The sequence below is a fragment of the Diorhabda sublineata genome, chromosome 11, assembly GCF_026230105.1.
Source record: "Diorhabda sublineata isolate icDioSubl1.1 chromosome 11, icDioSubl1.1, whole genome shotgun sequence".
Taxonomy (NCBI): Eukaryota; Metazoa; Arthropoda; class Insecta; order Coleoptera; family Chrysomelidae; genus Diorhabda; species Diorhabda sublineata.
Genome location: NC_079484.1, coordinates 7,198,287 through 7,219,419, shown reverse-complemented (window position 1 = coordinate 7,219,419; position 21,133 = coordinate 7,198,287). Strand labels below are relative to the sequence as shown.

At 31.4% G+C, this 21,133-nt stretch overlaps 1 protein-coding gene across 3 annotated transcripts in view; it reads right to left on the bottom strand.

Moving 5' to 3' along the window:
• The window catches only part of LOC130450525 (nostrin), a 77,222-nt gene that overhangs the window by 26,465 nt on the left and 29,624 nt on the right, over positions 1-21,133 (bottom strand). The window contains exon 1 of one of the 3 annotated variants that reach the window (XM_056788978.1): positions 6,587-7,091. The exons of 1 other annotated variant lie outside the window; for it this stretch is intronic. The gene's annotated coding sequence lies outside the window, so the exon portion shown is untranslated. Of the gene's footprint in view, positions 1-6,586; positions 7,092-21,133 lie in introns of those variants that run through there. One more of the 3 variants, XM_056788977.1, reaches the window with a different exon arrangement.

Below are 21,133 nucleotides of genomic sequence, written 5' to 3'. Positions count from 1 at the left end.
AAAACCCTTGCCGACAATTTTTGTTTGATCCATCATAGGCGTAGATACCTCATTGTATGAATTTATTATTTGCAATTGAATCATTAGAAATTAGACGGCATTATACGCCGTTATTAGACAGATACACTTCAATGTAGTACTACTTGGAACTGCTATCTTTTGCTGTATTACTTCTAATGTCGCAACTCTGTTCTCCTTATATTAAATAAAATAAATCTCACCCAGCGACGGCACTGCTTATCGCAGGCTGTTTTCATTGGTAAACATTGGGGATGATGAGTCCACGTGGACTGACGGTTTGTTAGATGTTTACCGAATTTTATACGGGGTTTAAACATTATTTTTCATTTCTTAATTTGGTATGAGTGCCTTGAGTATTTATGAAATATTGATTGATCCTGGCATAACTGTCTTCTGCAATTGATATTGGAAAAACTATGACATAAGAAATGTAGAACAACAACTAGCAATCTATCCTGAGAAGTTCTGGTATTATTTGAATACCAATAAGAAGTACTATCATATCTAACAGTATGTTGTACAAGAGCTAACCTCTTCACCAACAAGATGGCGTTGTAAAAATTGATTATTTTCAGTGTGGACATATATTATTAAATCAGAAAGTTTTAAGTAGTCTTTGCTTCACATCGTTTTTTTCACCCCGTGAAGTTATCGAATACATAGAAATTAACACAACTTCTAGAGTGTTTAAGGTCTCAGTTCTTGGGCCGTTATGTTTTAAATTTTTATAAATGACATTCTAGATGATCAGATGATCTAAAACTATATCATTCTATAGAAAACATATGTGATTGCCACTTAATATTTCAAAATTCAAAGATCTGCAGCATTCAGTGTTCTCCCTGTTACATTTGACAATGAATTAAACTTTGTTGAGGATATCAATATTAGCCACGATGGAGCTTTGATAAATTTTGGTTTTATACTGAAAAACCGACATTTTACAAAATCTAAAACATTTTAATGCTCTTTCAAAACTATAGCATGTCTCTTAAATAATTATATTCACAGAAAATATGTGGTTCATTATCATTATAATTTTTTTTTCATAGTGCAATCCATTTCAGCTGAACTGCTCTTGAAAATATGGCATAAATTTAGATATGGATTGAATTGCCAGGCCAATTTGTTTTCCCGGATAAATTTATGGACCAATTTTAAATTGGCACAAGGTTCTAAATTGAAATATTCCATAAACTGTTCAATATTTCAATGTGTTCAACAGAATTCATCATGCCTTCAATAGAAACTAAGCTCCCAGTGCAATTTGTAGTAAAAAAACCAAAAAAAATCTGTTTAGAAGGGTGTATAACAGTCTTCTAGATAAAATCTCGTTTTACAACACTTGATCGCTATTTCTGTATAAATGAAAGTGTTTCATCGCTAGAAATAATCTTTTCCCAGTCATCAATAGACCGTGAGCGTTTTTCTCTTGAGTTAGAAATTGTTTTTTCTTAGTTTTCTTGCCTTCCGGTCAACTTCCAAAGTCCTTTTCCGTACAATTGAAGTACTAACTCCAGCTTCATACTTAGGCAAATCCCTTAACGTATATATGCTTGTCTTTCTTTGGTTAAGTTTGTTATTTGTTATTCAAATTTTTCTTTACTTCTAGAAACAATGATCCAGAGTCTTAAATTATAAGAGTTATGGGCAATTATTTTAATAGGCTCCTTAGGAGAAATATCAATCTTTGAACAAGCAAAAGTAGCATTTGTTCGCGAAATACAATATTATAACCATGCGGATACAACAACTGACCAAAGACGATCTAAACTCAATCAAATAAATATTTGATATTCAAGATAAATTCTGTATATCGCCTCAATGTAGATGTAACCGATTTCATGCGTAATCTTTTTTTGAAACAGCCTGTATATTATGAGTACAGATTCTTCCTAAACTGAGATTTTTTTTAAAATTAGCACTAGTAAATAATAAATTGAGAGCAATGACATGAAAGGCAACTACATAAAATTTTATAGACTGAAATGTGATGGTTTAACGGAAGTCCATCTTTATTCAAAACGAAAAACTAGGCGATCACATTTGTACGTACGAATAATTGACAACTTATTGTCGTAACGATCTATTCTAATTTATTTGTTGATGTAAGATATGTTTCCAAATGATATTGAAATTATAACTATTAATATTGTTTTCATTTGTATCAAAAATATTACAACAACTTAATATTTTACAGAAATTCCAACATTCATCGTTCAATGACCTAGGAAATATTTATTGAATTAATGGAAAATATTGATCTCGATTCATTCTATTAGAGAATTGTCAACAAATGACACTCTAGAGAGCCTAAAATCTTGAGATAGTTGTTATAGAATACAGTGCAAATCTAGATAAAGATTTTTTAATATGTCTTGAAACATAAAAGACGCAAGAGAAAATATGATAAGAAACTAAGATGATATAATTGAAAAATGGACACAATATCTTCAATAGCCTTAAAACCAAACAAAAAAAATAAAATAAGAACCAAAGACATACCAGAGACAATACAGGAACAAAAACTTGAGAAGGCACCAGAAGTATGCCAAATAACGACATACATAGAAAAATCGATGAAAACGGAAATAACATAAACAATAAAAATAATAATGAACAAAATATACGAGACTGGAGAAGCGTCAGAAGAAGACATGGAAGGAGACACAAACACCATTGATAATTATAGTGAATCATATTATTCTACAGATAATAAATATGGAAATAAATGGACACAAAACTAAGACAATGATTAAAAGCCGAAAGGAGAAGATAAAACAAGAAGAATAAAAAAAAAGTTTTATATAACTTGACATAACATATATAAAATGGAAGACTGGAACAAGAAATAAACGAGAGTACTAGAGCAACTTGAAGATAATTTACCGCAAATAAGACTGTTTCTAGCCAAGAAGCAAAAACCGAACCCAATAAAATCAGGGATTATAAAAGAAAATTTGAACTTAAAACACATTCAAACAAGATCGAAGAAAGACAACTTACGTAGTTTTACCACATCATTAGGAAGATTAAGGAAATGTTAAGGAAAAACGTGGTATAAGATGCAGGGAAGAGAAAAGATGGGAAAGAATTAAACCATCTACAGACTCAATTCCAACAAGACTTACACCTGGATAGGTATAAAGGTATCAGGATTAAGCTTAACATATGCCTTGATGTGCGCACAAAGCAACTTTTGATTTGTCAGCAGAATTCTCTCTGGAAAACATTATTTAAGATCACGTGATGGTCTTTGCGCAATATACCGTTATTTTAATGCGGTTCTCAGAGTTGCCATCGCATAGCCCCGATTTAAAAAACAGAACCTTCGAAATGTTCTAAGATTGGTTCGACATACTGTATTCCCCAGGATGCAAGATGCAAGAGGAGGTACTAAGAATTACCAAAGTTAATTTTTAGAAATTTTTGGAATTGTAATCAAAAAAAATATTTTTTGTAGTGCTAAATTGTTAAATTACCTGAATTATATATTAAATTATAGTCCAAACACAACACGCAATTGGAAAATTTGTAATGATGTTCTAGCTTTGACTAGAACCTCATAAACTACCGGACAAAAATAAGGCACCATTTTATTCAACTTAAATATTTATAATATTAAACACACACAAACATTTATAATATTAAACACGAAATAAAAATAATAATAAAAACATGGTTTTTACATGAGTGTAATTCTGTCGTAATGCGCCTTCAAACATGTTTTTACTAATAAATGACAACATAACTGGAAAAATGAAAAAAAAAAAATACTTTCCCACTCTATGTTCACAAAGAGTTGGTCATGGTTAACAACAGGGAGTTGAAGATATCGATATTCTAAAGGAGTCATGTCTTTATTGTTGAGTGGAAATTGGAACATTCAGCATTGCGCCGTTAAACAATCATATTTTTCAGTTAATATTGGGCATTCATGGACCTTGTATGTATAAGGCTCAGCTATGTATCGGCATCAAAGCAAATTTTTTCCCAAAAAAATTTTAAAGCCACCACAAAAAGTTACTTTAGGTAATAAATTAGACCTTGTCATCTATCCTTTCCTTTTCTAAAAACTCTAACATCTATCTGGAGCGTTAATATACGGGCATTAAAGCTAATTCTTCACCAAAAAATTGTAGAATCCCCGCCAAAAGTTACTTTAAGTGATATACTGGATCTTTCAAATATATACTGGAGCGTTAATGACATCTCAAGTTTTATCAGGGAATCATTGATATCGATATCGAAATGCTATCTCTGATTATATCTATCTCATTTCCGTTTCGAGATGCTGCTAATTCATTTTTTAGCAGATTGCTGATGATTGAGAGCATCTTGTCTTAGAAAAACGATCGTGAATATGATTCGTACAACTTTCCTACCTTGCACTGGTCTTTGGTTGTAGTCTTCATTCAATTTTTGCTGGCATGAGTTCTCCCAATTACAAATTAAGTGGCGATTCATTTTTCTTCTTTGGCATACACACATAATGAGCTTCCAAGCAATTAAAAATTTACATATATTTTTTGTAAATTGTTTAAAGATAATTTACTACGAATGAATATCAAAACTATGTTGTTAATATTATTAAATAATACCTGTCACTTTTAAACAAGGTTCATGGTCAACTTGTAACACTCACATGAATACGTGTGATGCGTTTACTTTGTCCGGGAGTTTATGCAAAACAATAAAATTCTACCTATAACCTTTCTCCAATCTATATGCATTATTTTCTGGATATTGTAAAATATTATTATTATTTTCTTTGCGAACGAAGTTGCCTGGTGAAGTTTACATCGTTATAGGAACTATCTAAACTTTATTGACTCTTTGGGACCACATTGAACACCAAAACACATTTTACCTAGGAAACATGATGCTCAAAACCGCAATAATATATAAAGAAGAAGTGCTAATACCGCAAAATCAAAGATTCCAACCCAATTACCTTTCATTAAGTGCGTTTGAATTGTCTATAAGAATTTATAATACTCAGGGCCAAGTACTAAGTATTGCTGATTACAATATTTCGAAATTAGATTATAAAGTCATCGATACGAAAAAAGGAAAGTTCATTAAGAGACAATGAAGAAGTCAAACAAATTTCATTAAATAGACCAGTTAAATAAATTAAATTATATAAGGTAAAAGGCTATTCATTTTCACGTGAAAATAATATTTCAATTAAATATTGAGGCTAGAATCTATCAAAATAGAATATTACGAACACAAAATACATTTAAGGCGAGTATTCCAAGTTTGAAAAGTATTTGATGTGTGTAAATCTTTTAAATCATTATTGTGCTATGGATTTCGGATTCATAAACAAACCACGAAGCCAACTAAAGAAAAGAATATGAAAAGAAAATTTTTGGAAAATCTTGTAACTTGTAATGTGAGTATACAAAAGAAAAATTTCTGAAAGTTTACCAGCGATGCAAATGATTGTCGATTATAGCTTAGTTTGTGTTTACACGTCTGATCTAAATAAATTCACTTTCAATTCTTACTTTCTGAAGTGTTTTTAAACATTTGCACTAATCATCTTTTGCTAAAATGGAAGAACGTCGTATTTGCAACAAAACTTTGTTGATTGAATGAAACTTTGAAAACAATTTACACTTTCACAAGTATTTGGTGGGAAAACAACCAGAAATTGATTGTAAGAGAGTACAAAGGAAAAAATCTTTTTCAAGATAGAAAAGACTTTAGACAGTTACAAATTGTACAATCTAACTACAAATAATTTGAAGTAATAATTATTTTTTTCGGGTATTTATAAACAAAAGATCTTTTTATGATTAAGAGTGATTGTATTTTGATATTTATGAGGTAGGTGATCTATCAATTAATAATTATAAATATCAGGTAGTATAATAAAGACCGAATTAGATTGAAACGTTGAAAATAATTGCTATAAAAAACCCATTATTTATTTTATTTGAAAACAGGATGGTGTAAGAAGTAGACAATTTAAATAATCATTATACATCATAAAGATATACTACATATTTAGAAAATTAAAAAAAAAGATCCGTCTTCTCGCCGGAAATCAACAAATGGTTGAACGAGTATAAGAAAATATAAATTATTAATGAATTAGAACTTTTTTAAAAAACAAAAGTTGAAAAAACTATTTGCAAAATGATACTTTCGTTTTAAAAAAAGTCGAATTAAATTTTGAACATTCTTTAGAATTCAGTGAATCCCAAAGTGGTCTAGGTATACCCCAGGGGTCCACGGGAAGCTATACAACATCAGTGTACTTGAATTTCCATAATTACATTTGATTTTTTGACGAGTTGGGAATATGATGTTGATGTATCAACTAAAAAGAATTTTAGAAACTTCTGCTTTAGTTCGTTTACAATTTACAGAAAAGATAATAATTAATTTCTCCACTTACATTAAAAATATTGCGAAACAAATATTATCGGCACAAACATCTAAAAATGAATACTCAAATTGGTTTCCGATGCATTAAAAAAATTACATAATCATATCTCACAAGTAAACAACTTTTTTTCCAATCGTAAAAAAACGATAACAAAACACTTACCTGCTAATAATTCAGAAGTAATTATGTCCAGTAAAAAATCACTAACGACCACTGATATTCCCTATGTTCGACTACGATTATCGCAATTTTGAGAACAAATTTTATGCAAAACGTGTGGATTGTGTTAATGATAGGAACCAACGCGACGGCCGACTATTTCTAAATTAAGAGCACTAAATGCTATTATTAAACACACCATGTGAGTTGGTTCATGTTTGTGTACTCTCCTGTCCTCTTTACCGAGAGAGATAACCATGTAAAGTCAAAGACGTACACAGGTGAATATTATAAGGGTGCGATTTGATAATACAGGATCGTACAAAATAGCCGGAGCACCAAATATGTGGCTGAATAATGAATTTTATACGAAAAATTGTCTCAGATTAATTTCATATACTGTGTAATTATCTAGATTTTCTGTTTATGTCACATTTTTTGAGATATGCCGGGTAATATTTTGAATGCATCAACCATGTATTTATAATTTACTGATTCAAGGTTCCATATGTTCCTGATTTACTGATTACGGGGACAGTCCCAGAAGTACCTGGCCCGACAAAGAAAACACGAAGAGTTAGGAAAAAAATGCAATAACGGGTGTGTCAGCTAGTGCATTTTGTCTTAATGAAACAACACTTTCTTTCAGTACATTGTTTCGTTTGTTCTTTTCTTTTTCGAGTGGTGATGGACCCACGTTCCATCCATGGTTATGAAACTGCTTTATTTCTGTAAAACATTGCCAAATACTCGATGGAAACATGTTTACGATTCCGTTTTTGTTCCATCGTGAGCAAATGCGACTCCCATCTTGCGCACAGCTTTCTCATGTCCAAATTTTCAGTTAATATGCGAGGTACCGCGCTTTTTGAAATGCCCACTTTACATACTATCTCGCGCACTTTCAGTCTACGATCATCCAGTACCAATTTGTGGATTTTCTCCAACAGTTCTGGAGTCGTCACCTTATTTGGTCGACCACTACAATGCTAGAAGTACGGCCTCATTTAAACTCCGCTACCCAATATTTTACTATTGATAATGTAGAAACAGTCCCATCCAGAATAGAATCTACTTCAAATTTTATATTGGTTGGGCTAAGGCCTTTATCACATAACGATGCGTCTTCAAACTTAAACGTATGATGTATAGATTGTCTACTTTCTAATACAGAGGTATTTTTCAAGCAACTACTGCCATTTCTAGGTTAAGCCAGATATTTCTGGGACTATCTTTGTATGGTTTAACAACAAAAAACTCACATTTATTTATAATAGTTCAGACGTTATATTCTGTAACTCGGTTCTGATTTGAAATTTCAATTCTTGGAGATTATCATGTAAATCCTTAAAAACTATAGACTTCAAATAGTCGCAGAAAAAATAACTTCTTCGGTCTATAGCATACATATCATGCATGCTAACAGTTCACCTCAGAAGTACTGTGAGTCAACTTATTTTATTAAAAATGCATCGATAGCGGTACCAGTAAACTAAATAATGTAATACCATAAGTGTATTATCCATAGCTAACTTGTTTAGTTGGGTCCTAACCGAGAGTTCAATAGTCGGCACCCATAATACTACAGGTCCATCCATCTCTGCGGAAATTCAGGTATTCGTTAATCCTAGATGGAGCGCCATCGTACTGAGACCAAATTTCTTCTGATCACTGTTAGAACTAACAAATTCTGATACTATTTAATCTCGTAGAAAATGTAAATATTTATCATCATTTAATGTGTCTCTAATTCTAATTATTCCACACCAAAAAATATTATGTCTTCCAACCAATACGGATTATGACCAATAATGTCAATTATGTTGATTCACAAATTAATTTATGTTTCTCCAATCAATAATCTGTTTGCAATTCTTAGTTTTCTTGCTCGTGCAATACTTTTAAAACCAAATGCGCATTCGAGCCTTTCAAAACTTTTTTGTTTACTCAAACCGACTTTGAAATCATAAGCAACTTTTCAACTATGATGATGATCTGAATGTTCGGAAACTAACCGGGAAACTGATGGAGTTAATTGGGTCGTAGTTAAACTATAATATCCTTTCCACTCTTGTAGACCAGCGGGTAAATACGATTAGCTGATGGATTGTTTCATTTGTCTATGGTATTTTGAACAACAAAAAATAGTTTATTCCACTTATATGATTTATAAATTACTGTGGTTTGAGGTTTCAACATAAAAATAGCTTGTAGGTATGAAAATTCAGTGCAAAATCCATGTGAATGAGTTGATAACTGTTCAATAACAATTATTAAACATCTAGAATCTATTTGATAACTAAATAAATATCATAGAAGAATTAATAAACAAAGAAGTAATGAAAAGCAAAAGTTCGTTTGTTCGGAAACTGTGATCTAAATCTCGTTCTAGGTTAGGATCCTCAATCAGCTGATAGGTTATCTACCTGAACTCAGATCATAGTTTCCGAAAAGAAATATGGTACATCATTAAGGACTTTTTCACAAAGAATAGAACGTCTACCAAACCAAATCTGTCAATACTATCTTCTGGTCTTTTTAATTATACATTACTTCGTTCAAAATTATTAGCACAAAATGAGAAACGTTTCCAAAAAATTAAAATGGAGCAATGTATCAAGTCAAATGACTGGAAAATATTAACAGGACTGGACTCGAGAAGTGTCCAAGTGTCAAGGAAACAGAAAAGCTGAAGAACGAAAAGGCAAATAAGCAACTTAGATTATTAGTGAAAAGATAGAATATTATGAGAAAAAGATATAAGTAATTAAAAACTAACTTAATCAATTTATATTAGCTAAGTATTAGTCATAATGCATATATTTATGACTGTCTTTGAGATACAATTATGGATATATGCTTATGAAGAAAATCAAGATCAAAAAAACTACATATGAAAAGATCCTGGGCTTTTATGCTATATTATAATTTGGATTAACTTCTGCAATGATCCCCCCATTACTAGATGCTAATTTGATATTTTCTTTTTTTAGGAACTTTACATTAGAATTATGGTAAACTCTTGTCAGAATTGTAAGAATTTATTACAGAAAGAACTACATACTATTCTCTAAATATATAGAACTCTGAACCAACTGAGTTGGAATTACTGGAACCGTTGGCGATATTCATACTGAACACACTGTTCACACCACTACTACACCATAGTTTTACTGTTTTAAATAGTAAAAAAACGGTTTTGCAAAATAATCCTTTACAAAAAATTATCTCATCAGATAAAGTTCTTATATTTTTTTTTGTATTCTACATAAATTAATAAACAATTAAAAAAAAATCCAAAAAGAATGATTTTTTCAGTTTTTATAGCTTAAAATTAAATCGATGAAAAACAATCAATTTTCGTGAATAGTTTCGTACTATATTCTTCAATGTTAATAGTTTTTGAACCATTAAAAATCGAAAAATAGATAAATTTTATAATTTTGGTCTCAAAATGTTCCATTTTACGACGAATTTATGAAAAACACGGGGGTAATGGCTGAATTTGCAGTTTTTAATAGTTTTAAACCTTAAATAGTAGAAAAACTTTTTTTTCAAAATATTCATTTTTTTATGTAAATTGCGAAAAAAAATATACGAATTTGATTCCACGACGTCAGAAACAGTTACGAAGGATTATATGTAGAACGTCATTTTTTTGCATTTTAAATCATAAAAAGGTAAAAAATATTTATTTTTTTTAATTTTCGTATTTTTTTTTATAAATCCGCCGTAAAATGGAACATTTTGAGACCAAGATCATTAAAATCCATCCATTTTTCGATTTTCTAGAGCCAACCTAACCTAACCTAACCTAACCTAACCAAAAAACCAGGTGACCGCGAAAGTGTATAATTACCATAATTTTTTGTGAGGGATTTTTTTGCAAAACCGTTTTTTTTACGATTTAAAACAGTAAAACTATGAGAAATTTTCATTCCAGCTATTTCTACTAATTTTTTTTATAAATCCGCCGTAAAATGGAACATTTTGAGACCAAGATCATTAAAATCCATCCATTTTTCGATATTCTAGAGCCAAAAAACCAGGTGACCGTGAAAGTGTATAATTACCGAAAATATTCTTTTATAGAATGGCTACACGCTCGCTGTAATTAGTGACATCACAAAATTGAATTTTAATCATATTTAGAACACATTATTAACTTTCATTGAATTATAACTCCTGTAGAAAATGAATTTTCAATTCAAATCAAGGAAAACTGCAGATTTCCGTTTTTCCAATTATGTGTGTATGTATGCCAATAGTACCAAATGAAACTTTGAAGAAAAATCAGACGGACGCGTATGAGTATACTTATCCATTTTGCAGCATAGATTTTAGGAAAGGATTGGAATTACAGAAGGTTCTGTCTAGCTACAATATAATTTTAAAATTCTTCGAATTCACGCGGCGTCTTTTATGTTTCCTTTTAGAACTTTTTATTATAGCAGGCCGTTTATTTACAGTATTTCTTCTAAATAATTTCTAGGAAAATCTATGTATTTATTTTTGGGTTTTTTTTGCTATTATAACTTTGTAGAATTCTATTTAGGATATGTAGTGTAAGCGCTGTTAGTTAGTTTGAAATAAATAGTCGTAGTGAATATAAAGAGTAAAAGTAAGAGAGAGTAAATAGTGTTTAGTGTGTAAATAAATTAAGATTCAATCCTAATATTAATAATTAAAACCACATTACAGTTGTAATAAAAAACAAAATAGTCAACGACTTCAATTATTGTTTTTCGATTTAAGCGTGAATATTGAAAAACGAACACCACTGTAAAGATAAAATGGCTTCCAGAGAAGCCTTATTTTTCAAGTGACACCAGACCATACCTACATATACAAACTAGAATGATTAAACCTTTAGTAAATTGACCTAATTATTTTCATTTAGGTATACATGATTCATCAAAAATATTGTGATATATTGAGAGATTAAGGTTAAAAGGAAAGTTAATATGGGATAATAGTGTTAAAAGGTTACAGAAAAACAATCGGTCAATCAATACTAATAACAATTAGCTCAATACCAGCATTATTAGTGTCAGTGTCCACGGTGTTCTTGATGGTAAGCAAATTACCTTTTATTCCTATACTAACAACTTTTATATTTTTCTTTTAGCTTTTCATTTCCTCGGTGAAATTCGAAGCAGTAGGCAGATTGAGGTATTGGAATCAATAAAAAAGGGGTGATTCGTTGCGTGGAGTAGGTATATTGAGACCACGATATCGGATCTCCCCTTAACAATGAACGAATAATCATCCTACACCCACCCCTCTCTTGATAACGGCTTCAAAGTCGAAGCCTAAATGTCGAGAATTTTCCAAATTCCAACGCAGTTCGACCAGCGAACCTAGTTATTTTGTTCACATATAATCATGAGCCTGTGTCGACTCAAAAGTATAGAGCTGAGACACAGACATAGTTCTCGCTTACTACCATGTTTTCTCCGTTCTTTCTCTATTTCTTGATTCCACGTTCTCTTAGATCTATCTCTTTTACGTTCGATCATGTTTCCCATATAGTTTTAACTGATCTCTTACTTATCATTCTACCAATATGTCCAAACCATTTCAGCTTGTTTTCACCTTTTCACTTCAGCTCTTTGCTTCAAATTCTGGTTTTCCTGCTGATTTCTTTTTTGCCTATAACTGATCTTCAAAATGTGTGATACCACGCAATAAGGATTCTTTCATTCTCTTCCGCTTCTTCGGTTTCTTCACTGTATATTGTTGCCCACAAATATTCTATTTTCTCCCTTCTATCGCTATGTTTATCTATTTAGTTTTTTATATATTATACTACTTTTGATACCCCAACATTTCTGTAAATCTCTTTCCCACATCTTGAAGTAATTTATTCAACCCCTTTCGGTAGATTCAAATATCTTGAAGTCACCTGCAAAGGTGCATTCCGACAATTCTACTGTGTGTAACATATGATATCTCATTTTTATTTCTCTTTTGCTTGTTCCAATTATATTATTCATAACTATTATAAACAACAAAAGGCTCAGTACCACTTCCTGTCTTAGTCCATTTTTAGTTATTTTTCCTGACGTAATCTTAATACTTTTATTCTATTCCTGACGTGATTTCCCATCTCGTCATCATAATATTTCTCAAAAACTTTTGTTATTTAACATTTTTCATATTTATTTTTTTACGACTTTTTTTCACCCTGGTACTACCTTTCTTTTTCTTTTGTGCTATATACCTTTTATGGGAGAGCTATTCTTACTAAATTATAAAAATGGTAATTTTTGTTTATTTCTAGTATCCAGTGACATGCCATATGGAATTCGATGGAACTATTTTCATATTACGATTGGCTATTAAAGAAACAAATTCATATTTATACAACGATTTCAATTTTTCTAAAGCCAATCACTCTATTCGACAAATTATATTAGTATGAACAATTAAAAAGACATTCTATAATAGGAAAATTAATATACAGTCATTCTATTTCAACAATCAACTTAGACCAATATCACTTTTTGCATCTTCCGTTGAACATCTGTTAAATATTAATTTCTTTTTTAAATTAATTGCGGCTGACTTCAATTGTGGATGGCTTTTCCTGTAGAATAACTTCTGTTCAACATACGTTCACTGTAATTTTAGCTGGTTTACGTCAGTAAATTTTTTTTCTGTTTTAATCCCTTGAAATTTTATATTTCAATTTTTATGTCACACTACTTAGAAGGCATTAGAATTTTATTATATTAAAAATATTGATAGGAAAAAATTGTCAGCTCCGACGCACGACTGGAGTTTACTCCTTAAGTTCGATAGTCTAACCAGACGCAAAAAGAGTTTATTTAACTTAAAAAAGTTTGAGACTGTATAAAAGGGTAAATTTGTTAATTAATGAAAATAATATACATAAATGAATATATATTTATTCAATTTATTCATTTCATATACATTTATTATAACTAATCGACGAAATATTTTACATAAAACTTTTTACAATAGTCAATAATCTCGATAATTCATATTGGGTTGATTATCTAATTTTATGTGTTGTTTTCAAATATATATTTATATGAACTACATCGATAATTATTAAAATATTTAATAAATACAAATTGCACATGCTCATACATATAATACATGAATTATAACGTACCTTGCAACCACGTGTTTATTAGATGTTCGGCAATATCATCTACACCTCTTTCTGCCATAGTTATTTGAAAATACTTTCAGTTCACTTTAGCGGAACACAATGATAAAAATTAAAACTTCACAATAACAATATTAATTATTGATATTTATAATAAAAACAGCAATATAAGTATGTTGACACTGACAAATTAGAAAGTTGCGCATCATAGGGTGCGCACCAAAAACGTAACGAGGTCATTCATCGATAGATTTTACTCCTCACATTTTTTTCATACCGGGCCCCTTATATATGCAAATCGATTCTTAAGGAGTAAACTCCAAAAATACGATGAGATGATTATGAAGTACTTAATCTATATGTTGTCTAGGAAATTTTTCTGGGCTGTTTTCATACATAGTTTGTATTGAATCTTATATATCAAACACAAGGGATGGATGAGTCATAACCAGTAGTAAAAATACTAAGCAGAATAAGAACGAAGAAAGAAGAGCAGGATACGAGAAAATTGTCTTTTCTAGAGGCTGTGGAAACACACTTCAAAATTAACGTTATATGAGAAGAAAAAAGGAGTCAACCGTATAGGACTTCTCTAAGTTACATGAAAGTTCAATATCTAATTGCGACGCCACTGGATTTATTTCATATATTTTGACAAATTTTCTTCTTTTGTAACCATGATTTGCTCAGAGCACGCGCGTCCGCCATGTTTAAACGGCGGCGGCATTTTCTGAATATGGCCGGGCAACCAGTTGTATCACCTTTGTCACCAATAAAATTAAATGAAAAATTAATTGATGGTGCATCATTAGTGCTTCTAACGGTAGAAGCTCATAATTGTATTCAATTAAGACGATGGTTAAAATGTCATGGACGTCCTAAAGGAAATGGAAATAAGGCAAATGGAAATAAGTTGAGAGGTTAGAATAAAACTGCATTCTTCTGTAAATATTTAAAAAAAATTAAATTTTTTCGGGTAAAGAACGCAATTCATGCTACAGATATTTTTGATTCCATCACGTCTCAAAATATTTATTGTTTGAAAAGTCAAATAAAAGCATCGTATCACTCAAAAACTAGCTACTCTGTCCAGGCTATGATAAATTTTGAAAGTGGTAAAATTTTACGTGGGACTTTTACGTGAATGTAAAGGATACTCTTCTGCATATTTTATTGGTGCAATGTAAAGTAACTGCTAAACAAAATGTACCATGTACAAGTAAATTTTGTATTCGGAATCGAGGATCCAAGAAAAAAGAGGCCCATAAAGCTGACCATCAATATAATCAAGCCAACGATGATAATAATATCGATATAAATAACTCCAAGAAAAATAATATTGATGACACACGAAATGTAGAACAGGAAAAACAAAAAACTTTTTATACTTTGCGCGCTTAACCCACAAATCACAATTACTAGACTTGGAACAAGTGTTTAAATGATGTTTAAATCATTTTAATTTCACTGTTTTTAACAGATAAACAATTTTCTTTACTTTTTTTTTTATTTTAAATTGTATAGAAAACGTAGTGTGTATCGTATGTTTATTTGTAAAGTGCCCGAAAAACATGGCATGCGCAGAAAATATTTTTAACTATTTAAAAGGCTATACTAAAGGTCGGTTTATACGCTACGTTTTGTGGAATACAGAAGTACCCCAAACTTACGCGGTAGGTAAGTCCGAGCAATTGACGTGTAAGTCGAATTCGCGTAAGTCGGGGTTCAACTTTCCATTTAAATACATATAAAGTATGTTTAATCAGAGTTTAAAGGAAATAATTTACAAGAAAAATGTTTAATAAAGTGTCAGATAATAAAACAATTCACATTGTTATGAATAAAGTAACCTAAACCAAAATTATTTCGATGTCGAAGGCTTCATGTATTCTAACAATGTTGCCTGACGAGTTAAGTTTTTTCTTCTCACGCAAAATTTCCTCGAAGCATACCAGTAATTTTTTTATTCCCCGTTTTGTAGTAGAAACGCGTTCTTCATTAGAATCTTTTTTATCTAAAATTTGTAACCCCTTTTCAATTGAATCCTTCTGTTAAGTTTGCAATTGTCATTTGATTTACCGATTTAACTGGTTCTAGCGAATCAGTTTATTTAATGTCTCGCTCATACTTACGCCTCGTCAATTGTTAGCTCTTGATTGTGTGAATCTAGCAATTCTTGAACGTCATCCTTATCGACCTCTAAATTTAATTGTTTGGCGATATCGACCACTTCTTTTATTATGCTATCGATTTGTTCAGGATCTGAAACTGATTCTCCTTGAGTTTCAGTTGTGAAAAAAAATGGACACAGTTCTTTCCATACACCATTGACAGTTTTTTGTGAAACCTCATTCCAAGATTGTCCAATAATTCTCACAGCATTTAAAACATTGAATTGCTTCCAAAAGTCTTTAACAGAAAGCTCATTGTTATGTCCCATTGCTCCATGTAGATGTTCAAATGACCGCCTTGTGTAGTAAGCTTTAAATGCTTTACTGACTCCCTGGTCCATTGGTTGAAGCAAGCTGGTAGTATTCGGTGGCAAAAATACAACTTCCACACGTGGATCGAAATTAATTAGAGTTGCGGGAGGATGACCTGGTGCATTGTCAATTAGTAGCATCGCTTTAAATGGGATTTCTTTTAATTAATACCTCATGGCCAAGCCAATCTTAAAAAAGAGAAGCTTTCACCCAAGCTTCCACTTTGAATTTATTTTTTAAGTCTCTTGGATTTTCTGAGCGATAAACTAAAAGAGGTTTCAATTTAAAATCTCCAGCTGCATTCGCACCAACCATTACTGTCAATCGATCCTTGGCGGTCTTAAAACCTGGAAAAGGTTTCTCTTCACGCCCAATAAAAGTTCTCTTAGGCATTTTCTTCCAAAAAAGACCGGTTTCATCTACGTTGAAAGTGATTTGGCTAGTGTAGAGTTTTTCTGGATAGAGAGATGCGGCTTCTTCATCAGCGTTTGCCGCTTCTCCACTCTTAACTCGGCTGAACCAGCCGTTACTAGCTTTAAACACTTTACACATTTTCAGCCGCCTCACCAGCTTATTCTTTTAGTTTTTCAAAAACCTCCTTTGCTTGAAAGAACACTGTATTTTGATCAACTGGACAATTGTTCACTTTCACTTGAGTATCACACCATGACTGTAGCAATGTTTCGATTGGACTGTTGATTCCAGTAGGTCAAATTTCTTTGCCAATTCACAAATTCTTTCAAATTATTTCAGATGACATTATTAGAGATTATAAGTAAAACGGACTGCGCAGTAAAACAATTCGCGTAAAACGTGGTAGCGTAAGTCGGGGGTATTACTGATAAATTCTATCCAATAAAACGAGTCGTTTAAACAGCAAAACGTACGTATTGTTGAATCGAATTGTAGAGACTAGAATGACCGTAATAAAAGAAACAGTCACGATAGCAAATAAAGAAACAGACAAAAAATAAACTCGAAGAGATTAGTTCACGAGAAAGAGCTGAAAAGATTGAGGGTACCAAAGATGGCAATGAAGAAGACATCGACAAACTATCTTTGTGGTACTTCAGCATATTGCAATTTTAAAATAATCAGCATCGACTCATGCTGGAATGAAAAATGATAAATTTTGACAATAAGTGAGCAAACAATGTTTTTTTCAAATATCATTAAGAAATGTTTTGGGTAAAATTGTGGGAAGCTCTTTTTGTAGGTGTCAGGACTTTGGTCCAAATGATCAACGGCGAATGGATTGAAAGGCTTTACCTCATTATTTCATGTAAGCCAATACCTTAACTATCTTTTTTCTCTTCATCTATTTTCCTCTCAGTCGTTGTATCGTTATAATTAATGAAAAAGAAAGCAGCCTTGTTTTCAACATAATCAAAATAATAATGTCTCACCTAAATACTCATCAAACAAACTTCACACTACTCAAGAATCTGGATTAAAACTGAGGTAGAAACCATTTTAATACACCTAATATAGTAGAAATGTACGACAATTTAGTAGTGAAGTTCTAAAATGTTTTAATAGCTTTAATAGCCCTTAGGAACTGATGATCTTGGTATAATTTTTCCGTATCATTCACTGGTTTACTAGATCACTATCTAAAGATCGTTTGAACAAGACAGCGCAATAGAAGACGCAATATATCTTTATCTAAAGCTCAGCTGATCAATTTATTCAAGATCTCGAAATTGCAGCCATATCTGTTTGGTGCTGAGCTATGAATGCGCGTTGGTCACAATTGCTGACAATTCAAATACCTAACAATCGTAAATAGAATGTCGTAAACTTCCATCTTCAAAACAGTGGTGCAATCTGTGAAACAATGTTTAATATGGAACACCAAGTCGCGAAATAGTACATGATTTATAATTTTTGACGTTGGAGGCATGACGTGGTGGGACGTTAATTCCTTTAGCAAAAATACTGGAAGAAGTTGCACAAGCACTTGGTATTGTTAGAGCATAGTGAAAATATTAAAAAGCTAGACAAAAATATTGCAATGAAGATTTTCTTAAATTGGCGCCAGCTGTACTTATACCAATATATCAAATTATCATTAATCTTGATTATAATGTAATCGATGATAGTGATTTATAGAAAAGGAATGTACATGATGCAGTTCATTATAATTGAAGTGTTAGCTAATTATTTAACCTCAACGTCATGTTGAGAGTTTGAGGAAAAATTTGCTTCCGAAAACTTCCAGAAGATTATTATGTATAGCGTATGTTTTCTACCTTTCTCAATGAATGTAACTTGACGTGGTTTAATTGCTTATCATGGACTACGTTCTACATTTCATGAAGTTATAAGTACACTACCGGTCAAAAGTTTTTGCCCACCCTATAATCCATTCATTAAATTTCAAATTAATCTTTATCAAATTTCTCTCTTTATTATCCTGCGAAGGTCGTACAAATCAAAAATAATAGTGCCTGTTATTTGTTTACCTTATACGCTTATATTTCTTCGGTGTTTGTGATTGTAGTTTAGTCCTAGTTGAGTCCGTGAGATGGAAGAACGTGCTGTGATTTTTTGGACCTCAACTCGATTGAGTTGTTGTGGGACAAATTGGACAGTGACGTCAGGAAGCAGTGCCCTATTTGGAATATCCTTAAAAACGAATAGAACCAAATAAACACCAGTTATTTCTCAGAATTGCTACAGAGAATGCCAAAATTCTACACCAAAATAGTAAAAGCATAAGGGAGCTTCATCGATGCTTCAAAAATTCTTCTTCTCTTATTTTTGAGATTTTTCATTGAAAATATTTGACTTTATTATTCATTATTCATCTCGACAGTCAAATTGAAATAAGTTTTTCTTTATAACTCGGTCGAAAGTCATGATGAGCGGCGCTCACGTGCAGCTTTACCAATCTATAAATCTTTAACTTTTTGCCTAGAAAAAGGTGCAAAAGATATTTACTTACTTTCGACGGGCTATGAAAAAAATTGTACCTATACACCTCACGGGCAGAAGTTTGAAAGTTGTGAACTGCACGGTGTACACAAATCTTAAAACCTTGTCCTAGTAGTATTATAAACTATTACTGTGGTTTCAGTTTTGTTGCTGTTATTCTTTTAAAGAGTGTTATCAGCTTAAAGTTAGAGGGATTAATTACTTCTGGTTAGTAGCATCAAGAGTAGCGCCAAACACCGAGAAAAATTCATCGTATTGTAACGTATTTTGACTCTGTAAGAAATTGCACTTTAATTTATCTCAAGCAGTCTTAAAGCAAATCAGACATTACGCCGTTGGAATGTCATACATTTCAACAACATACTTAATAAAGATATTTTACAGTATGATGACTAAGTTTATTAATTCCGCTTCATTTCCTACTAATCGGACATTCCAATGTAAATATTTATTTAATTTGTTTATACACTTAATAAGTGAGGTATCAACAAAACGTTTTAAGCCATTTTAAGGTCAATCAAGTTTTTTTATAGGAAAAATTATTTAAACACTATTTAAAGAAATACGAAGTGAATTATTTTATGAAAATCGAAATAAGAAAACAAATTTGAATCATTTAAAATCTAATAACGCTTTTCGAAAGTCTTTTTTCCAAATTACATCTTTTCGATTGTGACATTTTGAATAGAAGGAATTTTACATTTCCAGGTAGTCGCATATTGTTGAATCTGATTAGGCAGACATTGATAGGCAAATAGGCTGTTTGTTGCCAAAAATTCGCGAATCAAAAGCGACTTGGGACATGGCACGTTGTTATCATGAAGAAATCTTTATTTGGAAATTATAAAGTCAAGAAGGAGCTACAAAAGACTATAATTCACTTCAGTAGATTCTTACAAACCGAACTCAGAACACCGACCGTAAATGTTCGGAAAACTAGCATTACTAGTATCAGAAGTAATCAGGGATTTCTACCAGATAATCCTTTGAAGAATCAATTGAAAACCACTGTAGAGTTACTACAAAGAAATATCTGAAATAATTACAGACATCGGTGTGATAAAAAGGAGAATCATGTCTAGAGACATACACGAAGCTAAGAAAGATGTAAAATATTATATGAAACAGAGGTTTGGTACAGACATCAGGATATTTCTAAAAGTTCTCGAGTTTACTTAGACCAAAAAAGAAATGAAGCAACATATCACCATAATATTAAGTAAACCATATTGTTTAAAAGAAAAAAACTGGTTAGCTCTTTTCACGATTTCTGTTCATGTTCATTAGAATGGGAGTCAGATCAATAGTGAGCTGGTCAGGACCAATTTTGAGAGATCGTGAACATATGACTGAAAACGAATATCAGAACTGCAATCAATATGTTGAACTTTTGTCTTCATTAGAACTCGCATGTCTTATAACTATTCATTTTTTCAATTTATTGCTTTCTAAACAAGTTAAAATGCAAGTTCAATTTATTTTTTAATTATTTAAAGATTATAGATCTGTATTTTGTCAATCAGAAACGTATTTTTCTTTCAAAATTGTAGAAAAGCTTGTTTTTTCTCACAAATAGGGTTGAAGAATGGTTTAAAACCGTCAAAACTAACAAATAGTGTTTTATTACAGCCCTTATTTGGTTTCTCCATTCATATCTTAGTTTCCCCTTCGTTTTTCCATGGTGTTTTCTACCTCCGTTACTTTTGTTGTTAATTTATCTGTCATTATTTCAATCCGAAATCAGAAATGTCTTGTATTGTTGTTTATTTTTTTCTATTATTGGTTCTGTTTTTATTACGTTTCTCTTCGTTTGTTCATTATCCTTTCCTATTAGTTTTTCCACTAATTTTCTTAGTTTTTTCATTTCCATTGCGTTTATTTTTGTCGGTGCCCACGTCTATGTTTTGTTTAGAACTTATTAAATTTTTATTGGCTTTCCAATTATTTTATTTTTCTTCCTCACTGTACTATATTAAAAAAATATTATTGCAC